Source organism: Nerophis ophidion, linkage group LG28 (genome assembly GCF_033978795.1).
Source record: "Nerophis ophidion isolate RoL-2023_Sa linkage group LG28, RoL_Noph_v1.0, whole genome shotgun sequence".
In the NCBI taxonomy this organism is placed as follows: Eukaryota; Metazoa; Chordata; class Actinopteri; order Syngnathiformes; family Syngnathidae; genus Nerophis; species Nerophis ophidion.
Genome location: NC_084638.1, coordinates 25,848,108 through 25,872,554, shown reverse-complemented (window position 1 = coordinate 25,872,554; position 24,447 = coordinate 25,848,108).

The following is a 24,447-nucleotide window of genomic DNA, read 5'->3' as shown; positions in this document are numbered from 1 at the left end:
ACAGTTAAAATATGACAAGTAAATTTTATAACTCTGAGAAGTACGATGAAAAAAAACTTGGCTGAAAAAGTTAGCATATGCCACCTACAAAGTAATATGAATCTGAGGTGTATGATGGCAAAACTTGCCCAAAAAAGTTAGCATGCTAACAGTTAAAGTATGAAAATTAAATTTTATAACTGTGATAAGTAAGATAAAAAAAACTTGGCTGAAAAGGTTAGCATATGCTACCTACAAAGTAATATGAATATGAGGTGTATGATGGCAAAATTTGCTTTAAAAAGTTAGCATGCTAACAGTTCAAATAAGACAAGTAAGTTTTATAACTCTGAGAAGTATGATAAAAAAAAAAATCTTGGCTCAAAAAGTTAACAGTTAGCTGATAGGGATAAGTTAGCTTGTCAACACTTATTCTCATTAGTTTCATTAAAGTAGTCCAAAGTTGACAAAAGTAGCTCATTTTTGTTAGCATTTTTATACTAGTAGGCTAGTTTTTCAGGTTAGGTAAACGAATGATACCTGGTAGCATTTTAATGTTGGTATGCTAGCTTTTTTGAGGTATACACCTTGGTATGCTAACATTAGCAAGCTTGCATTATCAGATTATGGCGCTTGATGCAGGTTACAGTTAGCATTTTAGCATTATAACATCAGCAAGATAGCTTTTTTTAAGCTGATTTGGCGAGTTAAAATCTTTCAACTCATACCAATTAAAAACAAAAAAAGTTTTTAACCGAAATCTCTACTTTTTTATTTACCCTTTAACAGTTAGCTGATAGCGATAAGTTAACTTGTCAAAAAGTTAGCATATGCCACCTAAAAAGTAATATGAATCTGAGTTGTATGATGGCAACATTTGCCTAAAAAAGTTAGCATGCTAACAGTTAAAATATGACAAGTAAGTTTTATAACTCTGAGAAGTACGATGAAAAAAAACTTGGCTGAAAAAGTTAGCATATGCCACCTACAAAGTAATATGAATCTGAGGTGTATGATGGTAAAATTTGCCTAAAAAAGTTAGCATGCTAACAGTTAAAGTATGAAAATTAAATTTTATAACTGTGATAAGTAAGATAAAAAAACTTGGCTGAAAAAGTTAGCATATGCTACCTACAAAGTAATATGAATATGAGGTGAATGATGGCAAAATTTGCTTTAAAAAGTTAGCATGATAACAGTTCAAATAAGACAAGTAAGTTTTATAACTGTGAGCAGTATGATAAAAAAAAAAAAAACTTGGCTGAAAAAGTTAACAGTTAGCTGATAGCGATAAGTTAGCTTGTCAACACTTATTCTCATTAGTTTTATTCAAGTAGTCCAAAGTTGACAAAAGTAGCTCATTTTTGTTAGCATTTTTATATTAGCAGGCTAGTTTTTCAGGTTAGGTAAACGAATGATACCTGGTAGCATTTTAATGTTGGTATGCTAGCTTTTTTGAGGTATACACCTTGGTATGCTAACATTAGCCTGCTTGCATTTTCAGATTATGGCGCTTGATGCAGGTTACAGTTAGCATTTTAGCATTATAACATCAACAAGATAGCTTTTTTAAGCTGATTTGGCGAGTTATAATCTTTCAACTCATACCAATTAAAAACAAAAATTTTTTTTTACCGAAATCTCTACTTTTTTATTTACCCTTTAACAGTTAGCTTATAGCGATAAGTTAGCTTGTCAAAAAGTTATTATATGCCACCTAAAAAGTAATATGAATCTGAGTTGTCTGATGGCAACATTTGCCTAAAAAAGTTAGCATGCTAACAGTTAAAATATGACAAGTAAGTTTTATAACTCTGAGAAGTACGATGAAAAAAAACTTGGCTGAAAAAGTTAGCATATGCCACCTACAAAGTAATATGAATCTGAGGTGTATGATGTCAAAATTTGCCAAAAAAAGTTAGCATGCTAACAGTTAAAGTATGAAAATTAAATTTTATAACTGTGATAAGTAAGATAAAAAAAAAAAACTTGGCTGAAAAAGTTAACAGTTAGCTGATAGGGATAAGTTAGCTTGTCACCACTTATTCTCATTAGTTTTATTGAAGTAGTCCAAAGTTGACAAAAGTAGCTCATTTTTGTTAGCATTTTTATATTAGCAGGCTAGTTTTTCAGGTTAGGTAAACGAATGATACCTGTTAGCATTTTAATGTTGGTATGCTAGCTTTTTTGAGGTATTCACCTCAGTTATATTTTGGTATGCTAACATTAGCATGCTTGCATTTTCAGATTATGGCGCTTGACGCAGGTTACATTTTAGTATTATAACATCGACAAGATAGCTTTTTCAAGCTGATTTGGCGAGTTAAAATCTTTCAACTCTTACCAATTAAAAACAATTTTTTTTTTTAACCAAAATCTCAACATTTTCATTTACCCTTTTACAGTTAGCGGATAGCGATAAGTTAGCTTGTCAAAAAGTTAGCATATACCACCTAAAAAGTAATATGAATCTGAGTTGTATGATGGCAGCCTTGGCCTAAAAAAAGTTAGCATGCTAACTGTTAAAATATGACAAGTAAGTTTTATAACTGTGAGAAGTAGGATAAAAAAACCTTGACCGAAAAAGTTAGCATATGCCACATACGAAGTTGTATGAATCTGAGGTGTATGATGGCAAAATTTGCCTAAAAAAGTTAGCAGGCTAACAGTTAAAGTATGAAAATTAATTTTATAACTGTGATAAGTAAGATAAAAAAAACTTGGCTGAAAAGGTTAGCATATGCTACCTACAAAGTAATATAAATATGAGGTGAATGATAGCAAAATTTGCTTTGAAAAGTTAGTATGCTAACAGTTCAAATAAGACAAGTAAGTTTTATAACTCTGAGAAGTACGATAAAAAAAAAAAGAATCTTGGCTGAAAAAGTTAACAGTTAGCTGATAGGGTTTGCATATGCCACCTAAAAAATAATATGAATCTGAGTTGTATGATGGCAACATTTGCCTAAAAAAGTTAGCATGCTAACAGTTAAAATATGACAAGTAAGTTTTATAACTCTGAGAAGTACGATGAAAAAAAACTTGGCTGAAAAAGTTAGCATATGCCACCTACAAAGTAATATGAATCTGAGGGGTATGATGGCAAAATGTGCCCAAAAAAGTTAGCATGCTAACAGTTAAAGTATGAAAATTAAATTTTATAACTGTGATAAGTAAGATAAAAAAAACTTGGCTGAAAAGGTTAGCATATGCTACCTACAAAGTAATATGAATATGAAGTGAATGATGGCAAAATTTGCTTTAAAAAGTTAGCATGCTAACAGTTCAAATAAGACAAATAAGTTTTATAACTCTGAGAAGTATGATAGAAATAAAAAAAACTTGGCTGAAAAAGTTAACAGTTAGCTGATAGGGATAAGTTAGCATGTCACCACTTATTCTCATTAGTTTTATTAAAGTAGTCCAAAGTTGACAAAAGTAGCTTATTTTTGCTAACATTTTTATATTAGCAGGCTAGTTTTTCAGGTTAGGTAAACAAATGATACCTGTTAGCATTTTAATGTTGGTATGCTAGCTTTTTTTAGGTATTCACCTCAGTTATATTTTGGTATGCTAACATTAGCATGCTTGCATTTTCAGATTATGGCGCTTGATGAAGGTTACAGTTAGCATTTTAGCATTATAACATCAACAAGATAGCTTTTTTAAGATGATTTGGTGAGTTAAAATCTTTCAACTCTTACCAATTAAAAACAAATTTTTTTTTTAACCAAAATCTCAACTTTTTCATCTACCCTTTAACAGTTAGCGGATAGCGATAAGTTAGCTTGTCAAAAAGTTAGCATATGCCACCTAAAAAGTAATATGAATCTGAGTTGTATGATGGCAACATTGGCCTAAAAAAGTTAGCATGCTAACAGTTAAAATATGACAAGTAAGTTTTATAACTCTGAGAAGTACGATAAAAAAACCTTGGCTGAAAAAGTTAGCATATGCCACATACGAAGTTGTATGAATCTGAGGTGTATGATGGCAAAATTTGCCTAAAAAAGTTAGCATGCTAACAGTTAAAGTATGAAAATTAAATTTTATAACTGTGAGAAGTAAGATAAAAAAACTTGGCTGAAAAAGTTAGCATATGCTACCTACAAAATAATGAGAATATGAGGTGTATGATGGCAAAATTTGCTTAAAAAAGTTAGCATGCTAACAGTTCAAATAAGACAAGTAAGTTTTATAACGCTGAGAAGTACGATAAAAAAAAAACAAGTTGGCTGAAAAAGTTAACGGTTAGCTGATAGGGATAAGTTAGCTTGTCACCACTTATTCTCATTAGTTTTATTAAAGTAGTCCAAAGTTGACAAAAGTAGCTTATTTTTGCTAACATTTTTATATTAGCAGGCTAGTTTTTCAGGTTAGGTAAACGAATGATACCTGTTAGCATTTTAATGTTGGTATGCTAGCTTTTTTTAGGTATTCACCTCAGTGATATTTTGGTTTGCTAACATTAGCATGCTTGCATTTTCAGACACACACTACAGAGTAGTATATTTTGTCTCTTGACAGAGGTTACAGTTAGCATTCTAGCATGCTAACGTCAACAAGATATTTCTTTTTTTAGATGATTTGGCGGGTGAAAATCTTTCAACCCACACAGTACCAACAATACCAATTTAAAAAAAAATTAAAACCAAAATCTCAACTTTTTTATTTACACTTTAGCAGTTAGCTGATAGCGATGAGTTAGCTTGTTATATTTTACACCCCTCAGTCCCATTTGTATTATAAAAGTAGTCCAAAGGTGTCCAAAGTAGTATATTTTTGTTAGCATTTTTAATATTAGCACGTTAGTTTTACAGGTTACAGAATGATAACTGTTAGCATGCTAATGTTGGTATACTAGCTTTTTTAGGTCATTCTGTAGGTATGCACCTCAGTGATATTTTGGTATGCTAACATTAACATGCTAACATGCCACAGAGTAGTATATTTTGGCACTTGACGCAGGTTGCAGTTGGCATTTTAGCATGCTAACAGCAACAAGATAGCCTTTTTAGCTGATTGTGATGGGTTAGTAATCTCATGTCTTATATTTTCGTATTTCACTAACGCTAACTGTAAGAATGTTGTTGTTAGCATGGTAATGTTGGAATGCTATCTTTTATGAGGTCATTCTGTTAGATAAAAACTTCAGTGATATTCTGGGATGCTAACATTAACATGCTAACATGCCACAGAGTAGTATATTTTGGCACTTGACGCAGGTTACAGTTAGCATTTTAGCATGCTAACATTAATAATATAGCTTTTTTAGCTAATTTTGCAGGTTAAAAATCTCAATGTGTTATATTTTTGTATTTCACTAAAGCTAACTGTAAGTATGATGTTATTGTTAGCATTTTTTTGTTGGTATGCTAGCTTTTTGTAAGGTAATTCTGTATTTTGATATACTAACATTGAAATGCTTGCATTCTGAACATTTTTAAGTACACGCCACAGAGTAGTATATTTTGGCACTTGACGCAGCTTAAAGTTATCATTTTAGCATGCTAACATCAATAATATAGCTTTCTTAAGCTAATTTTGCCGGTTAAAACTTTCAATGTCTTATATTTTTGTATTTCACTAAAGCGAACTGTAAGAATGATGTTGTTAGCATGTTAGCACAGCTTTGTTAGCATTGTGTTACTTGACCCTATCTGGCCAGCGTGCTAAGTGCTAGCTTGTATGACAAGTGATTTTAAAATCAAAAACACTATTTAAACATGACTGATGTATATTTAAAAGTAGATTAGTGGACTAATCATTAATAAAATGTAGTAAATTGTGATAAAATATTGTTGTTAGAGAGACATCTTACTTTACTAGCTTCCACTGTTGCGTTAGCAAGCAAACAGGATGAGTGATCTTAAAATCACAACATTTTAAACATGTTAAAGGTGAATTTTGAAAGTGGATTAATTTTGTAGTCATTTTAATAAACACGAAATAAAGAAAATTGTAGTGAAGTCTGCTAACTTCTGGTAAGACATCTTCATTTGTTAGCAATAGCTCTGATAGCGTTAAGTGATTTTAAAATTTAAAAAACACATTTTAAACATGACTGATGTAGATTTTAAAGTATATTTTATAAAAGTAGTAAATTGTGGTGACATATCTTTGGTGTTAGCGAGACATCTTAGTTTACTAGCTTTAGCTGTTGCGTTTACGAGCTAGCACGGTGAGTGATTTTAAAATAGAAACATCTCAAGCATTTTTAAGATATATTTTGAAAGCGGATTAGTTTTTTAGTCATTTTAATAAACGTGAAATGGAGTAAATTGTAGTGAAGTCTGCTAACTTCTGGTCGGACATCTTCATTTAATAGCAATAGCTCTGTTAGTGTTAAGTGATTTTAAAATACAAAAAAACACATTCTAAACATGACTGATGTAGATTTAAAAAGTGAATTAGTTGTCTAATTTTTTAATGAAATGTAGTAAATTGTAATGAAATATTTTTGTTGTTGGTCAGACATTTTAGTTTGTTATCTTCAGCTGCTGCGTTAGCGAGCTAGCTTGGTGAGTGATTTTAAAATAGAAACATCTCAAGCATTTTTAAGATATATTTTGGAAGCGGATTAGTTTTTTAGTCATTTTAATAAACATGAAATGTAGTAAATTGTAGAGAAAGCTGCTAACTTCTGGTCAGACATCATTTACGAGCAATAGCTCTGTTAGCGTTAAGTGATTTTAAAATTAAAAAAACACATTTTAAACATGACTGATGTAGATTTAAAAAGTGAATTAGCTGTCTAATTTTTAATGAAATGTAGTAAATTTTGGTGAAATATCTTTGTTGTTAGCGAGACATCTTACTTTACTAGCTTCAGCTGTCGCGTTAGCAAGCTAGCATGATGAGTGACTTTAAAATAAAGACATTTTCAAAAATTTTAAGGTACATTTTGAAAGTGGATTTGTTGTCTAGTCATTTTAATGAACATGAAATGTAGTAAATTTTAGTGAAGTCTGCTAACTTCTGGTTAGACATCTTCATTTATTAGAAATAGCTCTTTTAGCGTTAAGTGATTTTAAAATTTAAAAAACACGTTTTAAACATGACTGATGTAGATTTTAAAGTGTCATTTGTAGACTGTTGTAAATTGCGGTGAAATATCTTTGTTGTTAGCAAAGACATCTTCGTTTAATAGCTTCAGCTGTTGCGTTAGCGAGCTGATTTTAAAATAGAAACATGTTAAGCATTTTTAAGATAAACTTTGAAAGCGGTTTAGTTGCGTAGTCATTTTAATAAACATGAAATGTAGTAAATTGTAGTGAAGTCTGCTAATGTCTGGCCGGACATTTTAACTTATTAGCAATAGCTCTGTCAGCGTTAAGTCATTTTAAAGTAAAAAAAACACATTTTAAACAGGACTTCTGTAGATTTAAAAGTATCATTCATAAAATGTAATAAATTGTGATGAAATATCTTTGTGGCTAGCGAGATATCTTACTTTACTAGCTTCCGCTGTTGCGTTAGCAAGCTAACATGATGAGTGATTTTAAAATTATAACGTTTTAAACATGTTAAAGGTGAATTTTGAAAGAAGTTTGGTTGTCTAGTCATTTTAATAAACATGAAATGTAGTAAATTGTAGTGAAGTCTGCTAACGTCTGGCCGGACATTTTAACTTACTAGCAATAGCTCTGTTAGCGTTAAGTCATTTCAAAGTAAAAAAAAAAACACATTTTAAACATGACTTATGTAGATTTAAAAGTATCATTCATAAAATGTAATAAATTGTGATGAAATATCTTTGTGGTTAGCGAGATATCTTACTTTACTAGCTTCCGCTGTTGCGTTAGCAAGCTAACATGATGAGTGATTTTAAAATTATAACGTTTTAAACATGTTAAAGGTGAATTTTGAAAGAAGTTTGGTTGTCTTGTCATTTTAATAAACATGAAATGTAGTACATTTTAGTGAAGTCTGCTAACTTCTGGTTAGACATCTTCATTTATCAGCAATAGCTCTTTTAGCGTTAAGTGATTTAAAAATTTAAAAAAACACATTTTAAACATGACTGATGTAGATTTTAAAGTATCATTTATAAAATGTTGTAAATTACGGTGAAATATCTTTGTTGTTAGCAAAGACATCTTCGTTTAATAGCTTCAGCTGTTGCGTTAGCGAGCTGATTTTAAAATAGAAACATGTTAAGCATTTTTAAGATAAACTTTGAAAGCGGTTTAGTTGGGTAGTCATTTTAATAAACATGAAATGTAGTAAATTGTAGTGAAGTCTGCTAATGTCTGGCCGGACATTTTAACTTATTAGCAATAGCTCTGTCAGCGTTAAGTCATTTTAAAGTAAAAAAAAACACATTTTAAACAGGACTTCTGTAGATTTAAAAGTATCATTCATAAAATGTAATAAATTGTGATGAAATATCTTTGTGGCCAGCGAGATATCTTACTTTACTAGCTTCCGCTGTTGCGTTAGCAAGCTAACATGATGAGTGATTTTAAAATTATAACGTTTTAAACATGTTAAAGGTGAATTTTGAAAGAAGTTTGGTTGTCTAGTCATTTTAATAAACATGAAATGTAGTAAATTGTAGTGAAGTCTGCTAACGTCTGGCCGGACATTTTAACTTACTAGCAATAGCTCTGTTAGCGTTAAGTCATTTCAAAGTAAAAAAAAAAAACACATTTTAAACATGACTTATGTAGATTTAAAAGTATCATTCATAAAATGTAATAAATTGTGATGAAATATCTTTGTGGTTAGCGAGATATCTTACTTTACTAGCTTCTGCTGTTGCGTTAGCAAGCTAACATGATGAGTGATTTTAAAATTATAACGTTTTAAACATGTTAAAGGTGAATTTTGAAAGAAGTTTGGTTGTCTAGTCATTTTAATAAACATGAAATGTAGTACATTTTAGTGAAGTCAGCTAACTTCTGGTTAGACATCTTCATTTATCAAAAATAGCTCTTTTAGCGTTAAGTGATTTAAAAATTTTAAAAAACACATTTTAAACATGACTGATGTAGATTTTAAAGTATCATTTATAAAATGTTGTAAATTACGGTGAAATATCTTTGTTGTTAGCAAAGACATCTTTGTTTAATAGCTTCAGCTGTTGTGTTAGCGAGCTAGCACGGTGAGTGATTTTAAAATAGAAACATGTTAAGCATTTTTAAGATAAATTTTGAAAGCGGTTTAGTTGCGTAGTCATTTTAATAAACATGAAATGTAGTAAATTGTAGTGAAGTCTGCTAACGTCTGGCCGGACATTTTAACTTACTAGCAATAGCTCTGTTAGCGTTAAGTCATTTTAAAGTTAAAAAAAAAAACACATTTTAAACATGACTTATGTAGATTTAAAAGTATCATTCATAAAATGTAGTAAATTGTGATGAAATATCTTTGTGGTTAGCAAGATATCTTACTTTACTAGCTTCCATGATGAGTGATTTAAAAATTATAACGTTTTAAACATGTTAAAGGTGAATTTTGAAAGAAGTTTGGTTGTCTAGTCATTTTAATAAACATGAAATGTAGTACATTTTAGTGAAGTCTGCTAACTTCTGGTTAGACATCTTCATTTATTAGCAATAGCTCTTTTAGCGTTAAGTGATTTTAAAATTTAAAAAACACATTTTAAACATGACTGATGTAGATTTAAAAAGTGTATTAACTGTCTAATCATTCATAAACTGTAGTAAATTGTAATGAAATATCTTTGTTGTTAGCGAGACATCTTACTTTACTAGCTTCAGCTGTCGTGTTAGCGAGCTAGCATGATGAGTGACTTTAAAATAAAGACATTTTCAAAAATTTTAAGGTACATTTTGAAAGTGGATTTGTTGTCTAGTCATTTTAATGAACATGAAATGTAGTAAATTTTAGTGAAGTCTGCTAATTTCTGGTTAGACATCTTCATTTATTAGAAATAGCTCTTTTAGCGTTAAGTGATTTTAAAATTTAAAAAACACATTTTAAACATGACTGATGTAGATTTTAAAGTGTCATTTATAGACTGTTGTAAATTGCGGCGAAATATCTTTGTTGTTAGCAAAGACACCTTCGTTTAATAGCTTCAGCTGTTGCGTTAGCGAGCTAGCACGGTGAGTGATTTTAAAATAGAAACATGTTAAGCATTTTTAAGATAAACTTTGAAAGCGGTTTAGTTGCGTAGTATTTTTAATGAACATGAAATGTAGTAAATTGTAGTGAAGTCTGTTAACGTCTGGCCGAACATTTTAACTTACTAGCAATAGCTCTGTTAGTGTTAAGTCATTTTAAAATAAAAAAAACACACATTTTAAACATGACTGATGTAGATTTAAAAAGGGAATTAGCTGTCTAATCATTCGTAAAATGTAATAAATTATGATGAAATATTTTTGTTGTTAGCGAGACATCTTTGTTGACTAGCTTCAGCTGTCGCGTTAGCGAGCTAGCACGGTGAGTGATTTAAAAAAACAAAAACCTTTTAAATAATAAATTAGAAAAAGAAAAAACATGCTACTTTCACATTTATGAATCATTCTGTGGTGAACAAAGAAGTGAGTTTGCACTTTAGCCCCCGTGACTGTACTCGCCTGCCAGCACTGTCCCCCGGGGTCCTCCTCCTCAGCAGGGGGGCGGGACTTCTGCCAAGCCAATGCCGCTCACTTGTCCAAAGAGCGCAACAAAAACATGTTGTTGGGAAAGACTTGTGTGGACTCTACCGGCACACCCGGGTCTCAAGGTCTCAAGGTCTGAAGGTCCACGTCTTTCTTCCAGTCCTCCCAGTCCTGCTGAGGAGTAGAAGAGTCCCGACAAACTCGTTTACTCGCGGTTTTCTTTACGAATTTTGATATTTTTATGATTTGATGTCCGTGGTTGCCCAACACAAACATGGCGGTGTGTAAAAACATTTAAAAGAGAAAATAAAAAACAGTCAAGAACACAAGAGAAGTTATCTTCAGGTAAACATAAGACTGTACCCACAATGCATTGCTTTCTTAATTTTTAGTGGATTTCGGGGGGTAATTTATTCAAATTTTTCCTTATTGAAATATAATCCCCATATTTTCTACTAAAACAGTTCTAGCATTGAAAGGTTTAAGTTAACAATTTCCCGGATCACAAAGATTTTCTCTGGCGGGCGAGGATCAAACCTTAAAGTTAACTGTGTCGGGCTGTTAAATGATGAATGATTTTCAAGGTAAAACTTGATTTTCAAGACGAAAAATAATTTAAGGTAAAATTCCATTTTCAATGTAAAAGTTGAATTTCAAGGTAAAATTTGATTTTCAAGGTAAAAATTGTTTTTTAGGCCAAAAAAAGATTTTCAAGACAAAAAATGTTTTCAAGGAAAAAATAATTCAGGGTAAATGTTGATTTTCAAGGTAAAAGTTGATTTTTATGACCAAAAAATATTTTCAAGATAAAATTTGATTTTCAAGGTAAAAATTGAATTTCAAGGTAAAAGTTGATTTTCAAGACAAAACAATATTTTCAAGGTAAAATTAGATTTTCAAGGTAAAAGTTGATTTTCAAGACAAAAAACTATTTTCAAGGTAAAATTCGATTGTCAATGTAAAAGTTGAATTTCAAGGTAAAATTAGATTTTCAAGGTAAAAATTGTTTTTAAGCCCAAAAAAGATTTTCAAGACAAAAAATGTTTTCAAGGAAAAAATAATTCAGGGTAAATGTTGATTTTCAAGGTAAAAGTTGATTTTTATGACAAACAAATATTTTCAAGATAAAATTAGATTTTCAAGGTAAAAAATGAATTTCAAGGTAAAAGTTGATTTTCGAGACAAAACAATATTTTCAAGGTAAAATTAGATTTTCAGGGTAAAAGTTGATTTTCAGGACAAAAAATTATTTTTAAGGTAAAATTCGATTTTCAATGTAAAAGTTGAATTTCAAGGTAAAATTAGATTTTCAAGGTAAAAGTTGATTTTTATGACAAAAAAATATTTTCAAGACAAAACAATATTTTCAAGGTAAAATTAGATTTTCAAGGTAAAAGTTGATTTTCAAGACAAAAAATGATTTTCAAGGTAAAATTCGATTTTCAATGTAAAAGTTGAATTTCAAGGTAAAATTTAATTTTCAAGGTAAAAGTTGTTTTTAGGCCAAAAAAAGATTTTCAAGACAAAAAATGTTTTCAAGGAAAAAATAATTCAAGGTAAATGTTGATTTTCTAGGTAAAAGTTGATTTTTATGACAAAAAAATATATTCAATATAAAATTTGATTTTCAAGGTAAAAATTGAATTTCAAGGTAAAAGTTGATTTTCAAGACAAAAAATGATTTTCAAGACAAAAAATGATTTTCAAGGTAAAATTCGATTTTCAATGTAAAAGTTAATTTTCAAGGTAAAAATGGATTTTCAAGATAAAAAATTATTTTCAAGGTAAAAGTTGTTTTTAGGCCCAAAAAAAGATTTTCCAGGTGAAAGTTGATTCTCATGACAAAAAACGTTTTCAAGGAAAAAAAATAATTCAAGGTAAATGTAGATTTTCAAGGTAAACGTTGACTTTTATGACAAAAAAATATTTTCAAGATAAAATTTGATTTTCAAGGTAAAAATTGAATTTCAAGGTAAATGTTGATTTTCAAGACAAAACAATATTTTCAAGGTAAAAGTTGAATTTCAAGGTAAAAAAAATATTTTAAAGGTAAAAGTTGATTTTCATGACAAAAAATGATTTTCAAGTAAAAAAATATTTTGAAGCAAAAAGTTGATTTTCAAGACAAAAAATGATTTTCAAGGAAAAAATATTTTGAAGGTAAAGGTTGTTTTTCAAGGTAAAAGTTGATTTTCAAGGTAAAAAGATGATTTTCAGGAAAAACTATTATTTTGAAGGTATAAGTTGATTTTCAAGGTAAAAATTGATTTTCAAGGTAAAAGTTGATTTTTATCCAAAAAAATGATTTTCAAGTTAAAAGTTGATTTTCAAGACAAAAAATTATTTTCAAGGTAAAAGTTTAATTTCAAGGTAAACAAATGATTTTGAAGGTAAAAGTTGATTTTCATGACAAAAAATTATTTTCAAGGAAAATATATATATATATTGAAGGTAAAAGTTGATTTTCAAGAGAAAAAATTATTTTCAAGGAAAAAACATTTTGAAGGTAAAAGTAGATTTTCTAGATTAAACATGATTTTCAAGGTAAACGTTGATTTTCAAGGTAAAAATTGATTTTCGAAGTAAAAGTTGATTTTCATGACAAAAAATGATTTTCAAGGTAAAAAGTTGATTTTCAAGACAACAAATGAAATTTCAAGGTAAAATTTGATTTTCAAGTTAAAAGTTGATTTTCAAGGTAAAATTTGATTTTAAAGAAAAAAAAATATTTTCAAAGTATTTCCCCGTGACCCCAAAAGGGAATAAGCGGTAGAAAATGGATGGATGGAAGTTGATTTTTGTAAGTAAAACATTTATTTTGAAGGTAGAAGTAGATTTTCAAAGTAAACATTGATTTTCAAGGTAAAATTTGATCTTCAAGACAAAAAATGATTTTCAAGCTAAAAGTTGAATTTCAAGGTAAAAAATTATTTTGAAGGTGAAATTTGGTTTTCATGACAAAGAATTATTTTCAAAGAATATAAATGTTTTGAAGGTAAAAGTTGATTTTCAAGGTAAAAGTCGATTTTCAAGACAAAAAATTATTTTCAAGGAAAAAATATTTTGAAGGTAAAGGTTGATTTTCAAGGTAAAAGTTGATTGTAAACACAAAAAATGACTTTCAAGGTAAAAGTTGAATTTCAAGGTAAAAAATGATTTTGAAGGTGAAAGTTAATTTTAATGCCAGAAAATTATTATTAGGAAAAAAAATATTTTGAAGGTAAAAGTTGATATTCAAGGTAAAAGTCGATTTTCAAGACAAAAATTTATTTTGAAGGAAAAAATATTTTGAAAGTAAAAGTTGATTTTCAAGGTAAAATTTGATATTCAAAGTAAAAGATGATTTTCATGACAAAAACAAATTTCAAGGTGAAAGTTGCTTTTCATGACAAAAATATTTGAGGAAAAAAAAATATTTTGAAGGTAAAAGTTGATTTTCAAGGTAAGAGTCGATATTTTAAAGACAAAAATGATTTTCAAGGAAAAAATATTTTGAAGGTAAAGGTTGATTTTCAAGACAAAAAATGATTTTCAAGGTAAACGTTGATTTTTAAGGTAAAAATTGATTTTCATGAAAAAAAAATTTCAAGGTAAAAGTTGATTTTTCAAGGTAAAAGTACATTTTCAAGACAAAAATGGATTTTCAAGGTAAAATTCGATTTTCAAGGTAAAAGTTGATTTTTATCACAAAAAATGATTTTCTAGGTAAAATTAGATTTTCAAGGTAAAAGTTGATTTTCATGACAAAAATATTTTTAAGGAAAAAAATTTTAAAGGTAAAAGTGGATTTTCAAGACAAAAAAAGATTTTCCAGGAGAAAATATTTTGAAAGTAAAGGTTGATTTTGAAGGTAAAAGTTGATCTTCAAGGAAAAAATATTTTGAAGGTATAAGTTAATATTCAAGGTAAATGTTTATTTTCAAAGTAAAAGTTAATTATCATGACAAAAAATGATTTTCAAGGTAAAATTAGATTTTCAAGGTAAAAGTTGATTTTAAAGACAAAACATGATTTTCAAGGTAAAATTTGATTTTCAAGACAAAAAAAAAATTCTTAAGCTAAAATTTGATTGTCAAGGTAAAAGTTAATTTTTATGCCCAAAAATATTTTCAAGGTAAAAGTTGATTTTTATGCCCAAAAATGTTTTCAAGGTAAAAGTTGATTTTCAAGAGAAAAAATAATTTTCAGGACCAAACATTTTTTTTTATGGTAAAAGTGGATTTTCAAGACGAAAAATTATATTCAACTTAAAATTTTATTTTCAAGGTAAAAGTTGATTTTCAAGGTAAAAGTTGATTTTCAAGACAAAAAAAAAACATTTCAAGGTAAAAGTGGATCTTCAAGAAAAAAAATGATTTTCAAAACAAAAAATGTCTTTTTATGGTAAAAGTTGATTTTCTAGACAAAAACTGATTTTCAAGACAAAAAATAATTTAAGGTAAAAGTAAAATTTCAAGACAAGAAATGATTTTCCTTTTTTCCTCATTGAAATAGAATCCCCAGATTTCCCACTCAAACCATTCCAGCATCAACAGGTTAAAGTCAACACAAAAACCTCCTCGGGGGGCTCGGATCGAAACTGAAAGTTAACGGTGTGGGGCTGTAAGGTAAGAAAAGTACAGTGTCAATGTGTTGATGAAGAGATGGAAGAGTGGAATGCGTGTCAGTTAGGTAACGCTGTGACAGGCGGCTGTGGAAGAAAGAGGTCAGCTGAGTTACATCATCACGCCTGGCAGGAGGTTGCCACTTTGCTTTTGGCCAAAGTCAGGATTTTTGTGGTGGGAAGAAGATTGTGTTGGTGACTCTGACACAAAATAACCTTGGTCTCTTTCAAGCTTGTGCATGACCTTGACAATGACCTCTCTCTTAGTCCCTTTTGCTTGTTGCTGGGGAAACACACAACTATGTTCCGTCCTTTCTTCCTTCAAGGACTACACTCAAATCCAAGATGAAAGTCTTGAACAAGCCCCGCCCCCTTCCTGATGCTTTCATGCACTAGCAAATATTTCAGGGCCACCAGAAGATGACACAGCCGACACACCTGACACACCTGACACACCCGACACACCTGACACACCTGACACACCTGACACAGCCGACACACCTGACACACCTGACACACCCAACACACCTGACACACCTGACACAGCCGACACACCTGACACACCTGACACACCCGACACACCTGACACACCCGACACACCTGACACACCTGACACACCCAACACACCTGACACACCTGACACAGCCGACACACCTGACACACCTGACACACCCGACACACCTGACACACCCAACACACCTGACACACCTGACACAGCCGACACACCCGACACACCTGACACACCCGACACACCTGACACAGCCGACACACCTGACACACCCAACACACCTGACACACCTGACACAGCCGACACACCTGACACACCTGACACACCCGACACACCTGACACACCCGACACACCTGACACACCTGACACACCCAACACACCTGACACACCTGACACAGCCGACACACCTGACACACCTGACACACCCGACACACCTGACACACCCGATAAACCTGACACACCCGACACACCTGACACACCCGATACACCCAATACACCTGACACACCTGACACAGCCGACACACCTGACACACCTGACACACCCGACACACCTGACACACCTGACACAGCCGACACACCTGACACACCTGACACACCCGACACACCTGACACACCCGATAAACCTGACACACCCGACACACCTGACACACCCGATACACCCGATACACCTGACACACCTGACACATCTGACACACCTGACACACCCGACACACCTGACACATCTGACACACCTGACACACCCAATACACCCGATACACCTGACACACCTGACACATCTGACACATCGGACACATCTGACACATCCGACACACCTGACACACCCGTCACACCCGATACACCTGACACACCTGACACACCCGATACACCTGACACACCCGACACACCTGACACACCCGATAAACCTGACACACCCGACACACCTGACACACCCGATACACCCGATACACCTGACACACCTGACACATCTGACACACCTGACACACCCGACACACCTGACACATCTGACACACCTGACACACCCAATACACCCGATACACCTGACACACCTGACACATCTGACACATCGGACACATCTGACACATCCGACACACCTGACACACCCGTCACACCCGATACACCTGACACACCTGACACACCCGATACACCTGACACACCTGACACACCCGATACACCTGACACACCCGACACACCTGACACACCTGACACACCTGACACACCTGATACACCCGATACACCTGACACACCCGACACACCCGATACACCCGACACACCCGACACACCTGACACACCTGACACACCCGATAAACCCGATACACCCGATACACCCAATACACCTGACACACCTGACACACCCGACACATCTGACACACCTGACACAACTAATACACCCGACACACCCGACACACCTGACACACCCGATACACCTGACAAACCTGACACACCCGATACACCTGACACACCCGATACACCTGACACACCCGACACACCTGACACACCTGACACACCCGACACACCTGATACACCCGATACACCTGACACACCTGACACACCCGATACACCTGACACACCCGATACACTTGACACACTCGACACACCTGACACACCTGACACACCCGATAAACCCGATACACCCGATACACCTGACACACCTGACACACCCGACACACCTGACACACCCGACACACCTGATACACCCGACACACCCGACACACCTGATACACCCGATACACCTGACACACCTGACACACCCGATACACCTGACACACCCGATACACCTGACACACTCGACACACCTGACACACCTGACACACCCGATAAACCCGATACACCCGATACACCTGACACACCTGACACACCCGACACACTTGACACACCTGACACACCTGACACACCCGACCCACCTGACACACCCGATACACCTGACACACCTGACACACCTGACACACCCGATAAACCTGATACACCCGATACACCTGACACACCCGACACACCCGACACACCCGACACATCTGACACACCCGACACACCCGACACACCTGGCACACCCGACACACCTGACACACCTGACACACCCGACACACCTGACACACCTGACACACCTGACACAGCCGACACACCTGACACACCTGACACACCCAACACACCTGACACACCTGACACAGCCGACACACCTGACACACCTGACACACCCGACACACCTGACACACCCGACACACCTGACACACCTGACACACCCAACACACCTGACACACCTGACACAGCCGACACACCTGACACACCTGACACACCCGACACACCTGACACACCCAACACACCTGACACACCTGACACAGCCGACACACCCGACACACCTGACACACCCGACACACCTGACACAGCCGACACACCTGACACACCCAACACACCTGACACACCTGACACAGCCGACACACCTGACACACCTGACACACCCGACACACCTGACACACCCGACACACCTGACACACCTGACACACCCAACACACCTGACACACCTGACACAGCCGACACACCTGACACACCTGACACACCCGACACACCTGACACACCCGATAAACCTGACACACCCGACACACCTGACACACCCGATACACCCAATACACCTGACACACCTGACACAGCCGACACACCTGACACACCTGACACACCCGACACACCTGACACACCTGACACAGCCGACACACCTGACACACCTGACACACCCGACACACCTGACACACCCGATAAACCTGACACACCCGACACACCTGACACACCCGATACACCCGATACACCTGACACACCTGACACATCTGACACACCTGACACACCCGACACACCTGACACATCTGACACACCTGACACACCCAATACACCCGATACACCTGACACACCTGACACATCTGACACATCGGACACATCTGACACATCCGACACACCTGACACACCCGTCACACCCGATACACCTGACACACCTGACACACCCGATACACCTGACACACCCGACACACCTGACACACCCGATAAACCTGACACACCCGACACACCTGACACACCCGATACACCCGATACACCTGACACACCTGACACATCTGACACACCTGACACACCCGACACACCTGACACATCTGACACACCTGACACACCCAATACACCCGATACACCTGACACACCTGACACATCTGACACATCGGACACATCTGACACATCCGACACACCTGACACACCCGTCACACCCGATACACCTGACACACCTGACACACCCGATACACCTGACACACCTGACACACCCGATACACCTGACACACCCGACACACCTGACACACCTGACACACCTGACACACCTGATACACCCGATACACCTGACACACCCGACACACCCGATACACCCGACACACCCGACACACCTGACACACCTGACACACCCGATAAACCCGATACACCCGATACACCCAATACACCTGACACACCTGACACACCCGACACATCTGACACACCTGACACAACTAATACACCCGACACACCCGACACACCTGACACACCCGATACACCTGACAAACCTGACACACCCGATACACCTGACACACCCGATACACCTGACACACCCGACACACCTGACACACCTGACACACCCGACACACCTGATACACCCGATACACCTGACACACCTGACACACCCGATACACCTGACACACCCGATACACTTGACACACTCGACACACCTGACACACCTGACACACCCGATAAACCCGATACACCCGATACACCTGACACACCTGACACACCCGACACACCTGACACACCCGACACACCTGATACACCCGACACACCCGACACACCTGATACACCCGATACACCTGACACACCTGACACACCCGATACACCTGACACACCCGATACACCTGACACACTCGACACACCTGACACACCTGACACACCCGATAAACCCGATACACCCGATACACCTGACACACCTGACACACCCGACACACTTGACACACCTGACACACCTGATACACCCGACACACCTGACACACCCGATACACCTGACACACCTGACACACCTGACACACCCGATAAACCTGATACACCCGATACACCTGACACACCCGACACACCCGACACACCCGACACATCTGACACACCCGACACACCCGACACACCTGGCACACCCGACACACCTGACACACCTGACACACCCACACACCTGACACACCCGACACATCTGACACACCTGACACACCTGACACACCCGACACACCCGACACATCTGACACACCCGACACACCCGACACACCTGACACACCCGATAAACCCGATACACCCGATACACCTGACACACCTGACAAACCCGACACACCCGACACATCTGACACACCCAACACATCGGACACATCGGACACACCCGACACACCTGACACACAGGGCTTCAAAAAGGTATCGAATGTATGGGATAAAAAAAACACAACAATTTAAATATGACCCTTAGGGGCTTCCTTACTGCTTGGGCTAAAATTATTATTATTTTTGAATCAGATTAAATTAAATTAAACAAAATTTAATTACAAAAACAATTAAAGCTGCAAACAGCAATGGACGGGACCGACTTTTGCTGGTGTTTCCTGCCTTTATCCATTCAACATATCTTTACCTGTATGTTACCTACCTTCCCTGCATCCTGGGGTCACACTGGTGCTTCTTTCTGTCACCCATAATGTTTGAAAAAAACGTGACGGGTTTTTACAAAACTTTTGTTTTGAAGGGGTAATTGACAACTTCCTGTTGATTTTTGCTGTAGAATGTAGATTATTAAAATGTAGGTCTAAGTGAGACCTACATAGAGGTTTTTGTTTCATGTCTCTACGATATTTCTACTGGAAGTTGCAAGCAGTTTTGTCTGTGTTTTCTTCCCAGGAGCAGTTTAGTGAGTGTTTTAATCCTAGGGGGCGCTAGAGCGCAAATTAGAGTTTTGGGGTTTGGTTATTTTATTAGATTGCAAGTTTCAACAGTCCTGATGTGTGTGTCCAGTTTGGTGAGTTTTAAAACGTTTGAAGGGGGTCAAATTACAGCTCAAAGAGGCAAAAATAACATTTTTTAGGAAACTTTTGTTTTGAAAGGGTTTTTGCCAGCTTCCTGTTGATTTTTGCTGCAGAATGTACATTATTAAAATGTAGGTCTAAGTGAGACCTACATAGAGGTTTTTGTTAATGTCTTTACGACATTCCTACCGGAAGTTACAAGCAGTTTTGTCTGTGTTTTCATCCTAGGAGCAGTTTTGTCTGTGTTTTATTCCCAGGGGGCGCTAGCGTGAAAATTTGAGTTTTGGGGTTAGGTTTTTTTTTATTAGATCGCAATTTTCACCAGTCCTGATGTGTGTGTCCAGTTTGGTGAGTTTTGAAGCATTTTAAGGGGGTCAAATTACAGCTCAGAGAGGCAAAAATGACATTTTTTAGGAAACTTTTGTTTTGAAGGGTGTTTTGCTAACTTCCTGTTGATTTTTGCTGAAGAAAGTCAGTGTATGAAATCTAGGTCTAAGTCAGACCTACATAGAGGTTTTTGTTTCATGTCTCTACGACATTCCTAACGGAAGTTACTAGCAGTTTTGTCTGTGTTTTTTTCCTAGGGGGCGCTAGAGCGCAATTTTGAGTTTTGGGGTGTTTATTTTTTGATTAATTGGCAATTTTCGCCAGTCCTGATGTGTGTGTTAAATTCGGTGAGTTTTGAAGCATGTTAAGGGGGTCAAATTACAGCTCAAAGAGGCGGCAGTATAATAATAATAAAACCTTAGAAATACAATAGGGTCCTCTGTCCCAAAGGGACATTCGGTCCCTAAATATCCATCCATCCATTACAAAAACAAATAATTATAAAATAAAATAAAAATGACAAAACAAAACAGCACAAAATTAGAAAGCAAAGGAAAATAAAATAAAAAATAATTTAAAGAATATAAAGAAAAGAAAACAATACAATACAATAAACTTAAAGTAGGTAAAATTAAATTAAAAAAAATAAATAAATAAAAAAATAAAATAAAACCAATTATAAAAGAAAATCAAAAACAAAATAAAAACCAAAGAAAATAAAACAATACAAATAGAAAAGAAAAGAAAACAAATCAAATAAAAAAAACATTAGAATACCATACAATAAAATAAAAAAGTGGAAAAAAACAATAATAAATTATTAAATAAAATGAAAATAATGAAAGCAAAATAGTTTAAAAGACATGCACCTGGGAATAAGTTGATTGGCAACACCAAATGGTCCCTAGTGTGTGAATGTTGTCTGTCTATCTGTGTTGGCCCTGTGATGAGGTGGCCACTTGTCCAGGGTGTACCCCGCCTTCCGCCCGATTGTAGCTGAGATAGGCGCCAGCGCCCCCCGCCACCCTGAAAGGGAATAAGCAGTAGAAAATGGATGGAATGGGATGGAATGGATAGTTTAAAAGAAAAATAAATAAAACAAAACAATACAATACAATTAAAACTCAAAATAAAAGGAGAGAAAAGAAATGAAAGAAAGTGAACTTAAGTGCTTAAGAAGACATTATATTTTCTGTCCTCGCATGGACGCTTACATCTCCTGTTATGGTGGACAAAAAGGAAGTTGGAGGGCGTGTCCAACACATATCAAAAGACAGGTGTCACAGTCATTATTGCAGTAGGAGGGACAAGCAGTCAAAGGTTCCACATTGACAAAACATCCAACAATATTCAGGTATTTACATGAAACTTACACATTTGGTGCCAGTATAACAATAAGACAACATTATAAAGTACATTCTTTACAAGACCTGCTTGACGACTGTCACACATGTTTACACACTTCAATCAATCAATCAATGTTTATTTATATAGCCCCAAATCACAAATGTCTCAAAGGACTGCACAAATCATTACGACTACAACATCCTCGGAAGAACCCACAAAAGGGCAAGGAAAACTCACACCCAGTGGGCAGGGAGAATTCACATCCAGTGGGACGCCAGTGACAATGCTGACTTTGAGAAACCTTGGAGAGGACCTCAGATGTGGGCAACCCCCCCCCCCCCCCCCCCCCCCCTCTAGGGGACCGAAAGCAATGGATGTCGAGCGGGTCTAACATGATACTGTGAAAGTTCAATCCATAGTGGCTCCAAGACAGCAGCGAGAGTCCCGTCCACAGGAAACCATCTCAAGCGGATCAGCAGCGCAGAGATGTCCCCAACCGATACAGGCGAGCGGTCCATCCTGGGTCCCGACGAGCGGTCCATCCTGGGTCTCGACTCTGGACAGTCAGTACTTCATCCATGGTCATCGGCCCGGACCCCCTCCACAAGGGAGGGGGGGACATAGGAAAAAGAAAAGAAGCGGCAGATCAACTGGTCTAAAAAGGAGGTCTATTTAAAGGCTAGAGTATACAGATGAGTTTTAAGGTGAGACTTAAATGCTTCTACTGAGACTTAAATGCTTCTACTTGACATGCTTTGCGCTTTGTTTATTTTATATATCAGGGGTCACCAACACCAGGTCGCCCGTAAGGACCAGATGAGTCGCCCGCTGGCCTGTTCTAAAAATAGCTCAAATAGCAGCACTTACCAGTGAGTTGCCTCATTTTTTAAATTGTATTTATTTACAAGCAAACTGGTCTCGCTTTGCTGGACATTTTTAATTCTAAGAGAGACAAAACTCAAATAGAATTTGAAAATCCAAGAAAGTATTTGAAAGACTTGATCTTCACTTGTTTAAATAAATTCATTCATTTTTATTTTGCTTCTTATAACTTTCAGAAAGACAATTTTAGAGAAAAAATACAACCTTAAAAATGGTTTTAGGATTTTTAAACACATATACCTTTTTACCTTTTAAATTCCTTCATCTTCTTTCCTGACAATTTCAATCAATGTTCAAGTAAATTTATTTTTTTATTGTAAAGAATAACAAATACATTTTAATTTAATTCTTCATTTTAGCTTCTGTTTTTTCGACGAAGAATATTTTTTTGTATATTTATTCAAACTTATTATGATTAAAATTAAAAAAAAATATTCTAGAAAATCTAGAAAATCTGTAGAATCAAATTTAAATCTTATTTCAAAGTCTTTTGAATTTCTTTTAAAATTTTTGTTCTGGAAAATCTAGAAGAAATAATGATTTGTCTTTGTTAGAAATATAGCTTGGTCCAATTTGTTATATATTCTAACAAAGTGCAGATTGGATTTTAAACTATTTAAAACATGTCATCAAAATTCTAAAATTAATCTTAATCAGGAAAAATTACTGATGATATTCCGTAAATTAGTTTTTTTATTTTTTCAAAAGGATTCGAATTAGCTAGTTTTTCTCTTCTTTTTTTGGGGGTTCAATTTTGAATTTTAAAGAGTCGAAATTGAAGATGAACTATGTTTTAAAATGTAATTTTCATTTTTTTCGTGTTTTCTCCTCTTTTAAACCGTTCAATTAAGTGTTTTGTTCATCATTTATTCTCTACAAAAAACCTTCCGTAAAAGGAAAAAAAATGTACGACGGAATGACAGACATATATATATATATATATATATATATATATATATATATATATATATATATATATATATATATATATATATATATATGAAAGGTAAATTGAGCAATTTGGCTATTTCTGTCAATGTATTTAAGTGTGTATCAAACTGGTAGCCCTTCGCATGAATCAGTAGCCAAGAAGTAGCTCTTGCTTTCTAAAAGGTTGCTGACCCCTGGTAAATATGTACATACATTTTTTGTCTTTTATTTGAGTTACTTTGAATTTACAACTTCCTGGCG